At 43.6% G+C, this 5525-nt stretch overlaps 1 pseudogene; it reads right to left on the reverse strand.

The window, feature by feature from the left end:
• LOC112548837 overlaps positions 1-5525 on the reverse strand; it is a 9844-nt pseudogene that overhangs the window by 533 nt on the left and 3786 nt on the right.

Raw genomic sequence — 5525 nt, forward strand, 5'->3', positions numbered from 1 at the left:
CAGGAGGAGGCACTCTGCTCCACCCATTGTCAGTGTGAGGAAAACCTGAGCCCCACAGCCAGCTGGAGAAATGGGGTTGCCTGGGGTCAGGAAGTCTGTTGCCATTTTGGGGACAACAATCAGGGTCTGACAGATGTCCATGAAGGCCAACTGACTTAGGAAAAAGTACATGGGGGTGTGAAGGGAGGAATCCACTTGGATTAGAAATATGAGGAGAGCATTCCCAGACAAGGCAGTGATGAAGGCTAATAAGATCATGGCCAGGGAGAACACGTGTACATTGGTCCGACTCAGGAGTCCCAGCAGAATGAAGTCTGCTGAAGAAGTATCATTCCCACTCTTCATTTCCTCTTCATGCAGCTGTGCCTGAAGCCCTGGACAAAAACAAAATGCTTTGAGAAATGTGTATATACTTCCTACTGGGTAACACTAACGGCAACTGAGGCAGCCAGCAGGTTTTTGTCTCCTGTGGAGAAATGCCAGACATTATGGTTGATGAAGCAATAACTGCACTTCCCTGAGAACTGTGTTGATTTAGGCTAAAGATTTTCTAAACTTAGCATTTTTATGTCTGGCTGCCAGACCCACGTCCATGTAGAGCTACAACGGTAACTCGTGTTATGTCCATGATGTTCATGCAGAATTGACTACAGCGGGGATCGGCACCCTACTACTTGCAGAACCTTTGAATCTGGCCCGGGGACCCGCCCGCCCCTGCCCACCCTGGATAAGCCATGGCTCCATCCTGCGGCCACACCACCCAGGCTCGGTATCATCTGCCTCTGCCCTCATGCCCCACTCCCTCCCTCACTGTGACAAGTGTTGATCTGCAACCCCGCTTCCCTTCCCTCTCCCCTTCCACCACACATGACTTACCATCTACAGCTCTCCAAGCCCCCAGGCTGCGCTCTTCACTGCCTACATGCTGCACTGCAGCTGCGCAAATGCAAGGTCATTTGTTGACCAAATTATTGACTGCATCAGGCTGATTTCAGATACAACCAATTTTCTTTATCATGAGTCGGGGGCATGTGACCCTGGATCTGTGAGGGGCGGGGGAAAAGGGTGGTGCAGGCTGCAGCTGCAGGCTGGGTCTGAGGCTGCACCAGGCTCTTCTTGGTGGGGGCTGGGCTCAGGGCAGGTGGCGGCAGCACTGGGCAGGGAGGGACTGCAGCCACCCTAAATTTCACCATGGCCCCCACCATAGCCTGTCCTCCCAGTGCCACCACCACCCACCCAGCACAGCCCTAAGTCAAACCCTATCTCTACCTACATGATGGGAAGAGCTGGGACTGCGCTGGGCTGGGGGTGGAAGTACTGGAAGGGGGAGATTGGGGTGTTACAGCAAAATTTGGGGTGGCTGCAGCCCCACCCCACCTGGTAGCCCCCTCCCAGCACCACCACTGCCCGCCCAAAGCCCAGCCCAGCCCAACCCTCACCAAGAAGAGCCTAGCACAGCCCCAGCTGCAGCCCACAGCTGCAGCCTACCCGCCCAAGCCTGTGCAGCTTCGGAGGGCACACTCTCCCATCTGCACCCTTCCAGATCAGCTGCGGCTCTTTCCTGCACCCCTCCTGCCTTGATTGGGCAGCATCTGCCCCTGCCCTTCTGCCCCACTCTCTCCCTCTCCACAGCGGGTCTTGATCTGCCCTCCCCATGCCCCTTCTCTCACCCCTCCCCTTCCACCACACCAGACACACCAGCTGCATGCAGCTCTCCATGCTATATTGGAAATTGGCTCAGTTTAAGCAGATATGCCTCCTTAAAAATCAGCTATCGTATCAGCCCCCAAAATCTCTATCAGTGCACCCGTATTGTGAACGTTATCTATAGTATGAGGAGGAGCACTTGGCAAGGCAAGGATGCACATAGGGGTATGAGGAAGCATTCATTGTCCCCAACACTTCAGCATTTAACAAATACATTCTGAAAATAGCCAATACCTACTCCCAGGAAGGTTTCTATAGGAAACCTGAAAGCCAATTTCCCACTTAAAAAAGAATGGTTTAAATAAAAAAAAAATTCCAATCCACTGGATTTCTGTTGTCCAGTTTTCATACCCCTTAAAAGCATCTGAGATTCAGAGGATAAATTTTCAGTTGTTTCTGGATATTGAAATACAGTAACTTGGGAGCCAAAACTCATATAAACTAGATGAACAATAACTGCTAGTGCGACCAGCTGTAGGCTGCTAAGAAAAGGAAAAAGAAAGTAAAAGAAGAAAAGAATATAACAAAAGCTGCTTTAATATAACAACAATAATTTTCATGAAGATAAATGAAACAAAGTGATTCTTATTTTGCTAGATCTCTGTGCCATATCATTTCAATTCTATCAAACCATTAATAAAATAGAATTAAAAAGAAATATCAGTTCTATAATGCTTTTGATAAAAACTGTCAATCAGTATTTCAATTAATGTACATGGATTTTATTCAGTGGAAAAGGATATTTCATTTTTTTAAGGGCTGTCCCACCCATATTCAAAGATTAATTGAGAACACTTGTAGTATCTGCTTGAATGACACACACTGCAAAATACACTGTGAAGGGAGGGCCTAACTAGGAGTGGTACAGGTACAACACCTGAAGACTAGCTTCCATAACATTAGGAACAGAAACCCTCTGAACTAAAAGCAGTTGCCTCTTCATACTAGGTAAAAGGCCACAATCTCACTGGCTTCTCTATTTCTGCAGGGGTGGTGGTTGCTCTGCTGGACCAACTGGTGTTCAATAGAGCAGAAGATATGGTGGCCTTGCTATGCTCCGAGTTCATGGGCCAGTGTACTCCATAACACATAATCTCCAAGTATACATGAGTAGCTAGCATTGAACCAGCCAGCCTTGCCACTTTAAACTGGCGTGATGTGGTTTTGCCAGACAGCCAGCTTTATACTGTCGACTACAACAAGCCAATGCCCTGGGAAACTGATACGATAAACCTGATTACCCGTGGATTAGTTGTACATTATTGATGAATTGGCATGATACACATTTTTTTTTTACATCTGATAGACCGATATGTGGTCATTTTATCTCGTAAGCTTTTTAAGCTGTCTAAAACTGGTGATAAAGATCCCAGCTCTGCCTCACAAACTCTCTTTTCAGGCAGGGACCCTGACCCTTGCTGTGTTGCCCCTCTGCAGTTCTAACAATTCTGTGACTCTCTTCGTTTAATTAATAGTTTGTTTGTTTGTTTGTTTTTAAATCAGCAGCTTGCTATGCTTTATCTCTACTATCTTAGCAATTGCTTGTGGTTTGTATTCTAATATTGGAAGTGATATTATACATATATGTTATAATATACAACATGGATCATATGAGATATTCTATGTTAAACTAAATCTCTCTGTCTATCATAGCCCTAAATGTGGACTGGGTAAAATCTTAGACCTGCTATGGTTAAAGGGGTACAATATCTGGAACTGCCTCCAAGACAGCCAGATTTTTACCCCTTCTTTGCAAACATTTCCTCCTCCTCAGTTTCCTAAGTCTTAATTGTATCCTCTGATTTTTTTCCACATCAAAAATGAAGCACATTGGAGCACCTTTGGAGTTAAAAACTGAAATGAAATAAACTAGAAGAAGTAATAATTAAAAGTAAAATGTATATGATTTCATTTAAAAGTAATACTGGAGAATATACACTGTGAGAAACATTTGCATGCCACTATCTCTGTCATTATCATGTGGGGATCTCTCAGGAGAAAAATGGTGTTTTTTGCAATAAAGATATGTCTGCTTTTAAGAGTCTGTACCTGTATAAAGTAGGACCATAAGAAAACAGTAGTCACTTACCTTGAACTGCTGTATCTCTTTCTGTGACCACTTCAGTAAAATGTTTAATTTCTTCCAAGAATGCTGTCCTTTATTTAAAATGAAGCTCCCCTCCCGGCAAATTTTTAAAGAGCTAGTCTCCCATATGCTATTATATTCCTAGAATATGTTATTTTCCCCATCCTATGGGACTTGTTCATTTACAAGAAATAAAAATTAACTCAAATGCAAGTATGCAAGCAACCCATGTAAATCTCTTCTTTTGCTGTCTTTACTTTAAAATTAAAGAAGTGACTGTTCTGCAAGGCATGGCACCTCTTTAGTATGGGGCAGCAGTAGCTTTCTAAGGAAGTAAATTATGTTATAATCTCTCGGGCATGAACTCCATTTAAGTTTTAAAATTAAAAGAATATATTAATAATAACTTATGCCCAGAGCCTGAAAAAATATTTTATGGGTTGAAAAAATGCAACATGGCCAATATATAAAAACTAATGCAACCAGGTTTTAAAAAAGCAAACCTGAAATCAAGCAAACCTGAAATCAAGCAAACCTGATTTCAGGTTTTAAAAATGCACACCCAAAATCAATCTGAAATCAATCTGAAACAAAGATCCCCCACATTGAATAAAGGGGCATAGTAACTTTTTCAATCCTGTGTCTGCGGGTCACTGAGTAAATTAGGCAGCAGAGAGAGGGGAGGAGGCTTGCCATAAAAATCCAGTCTTTAAAAAAGCCAAATCCAGTTTGTGGCCATTACATTACTCATCAGCAATAGCTCATAAATCTAAGGGGAGCAAAATACACAAACTTTGCTACACTTTAGGGACTTTTGTCCCTAGTCTTTAATTAAAGTTGCACTCTCTGCTCAAGCTGGTGCTCGGGCAGCTCTTCCTCCATTCAGGTGTTTGACAACTGCAAACTTCTGCTCAGGGACCTTGGCAACCTCTGTGTTGAGGTGGAAGAGAACAAAGCATGTCATGATGGAAAGACGACACTATGTCTCAGTCTTTCTTAAAACAAATTCTAGGCATAGGGTTTGGGTTTTTTTAAGTGGGAAATATTATATTTGATTTTTTTCAGTCTAATACATAATACCAAATCTCTCACTGGTTGATTTTCTAGTGGAATGAGATGTCTGGGTTGTGACTCACTCAACATGATGTTTCTCCATCAAAAACATCAGTTCCTGAAGCATTTGTGCACAAGACATCCCTCTCATATGCACAGCTCCGAACAGAGAAAAAGCGAAGAAGCACAGTCTGGGCAGATAGGCATCTCCGAATGTGTTGGATGTAAATTATGGTAGAAGAACAGGCCCGGAGGCCACTGGTATGAATAGAGTCCACTCAAACGAGTGGAATCTATTCCTTGATTGCAGACCACAGACTCAGGTGCCTGATCTGAGACTGTTTGTACCTTAGTCTAATGTGTATGCGAGGGCATCTGTAGCTCTCAGTGCTTTCAAAAATCTCTTTAAATGCTGCCAGTCAACACAGAGTCTAGGCTCATGGTTTAACTGAGCCTCACTTACACAAAAAGCAGAACTATGTCGGGGGTGGGAGGGAGAGACCCCTTCCCCCTAACTAGCAGACCTTTTTCAATGAGCATTTAGAGACAAAAGGCCTGAGAGCTACTCAGAAACATTCTCACACTGAGGATAAGACGGTGTGGGACACATTTCTTGCATTAGGAACAGAAAACTCCCAGTGAGCTGAAGAAGAATTCACTGCATTTGACAGCTTGTCAA

Source organism: Alligator sinensis, unplaced genomic scaffold, assembly GCF_000455745.1.
Source record: "Alligator sinensis unplaced genomic scaffold, ASM45574v1 scaffold1616_1, whole genome shotgun sequence".
In the NCBI taxonomy this organism is placed as follows: domain Eukaryota; kingdom Metazoa; phylum Chordata; order Crocodylia; family Alligatoridae; genus Alligator; species Alligator sinensis.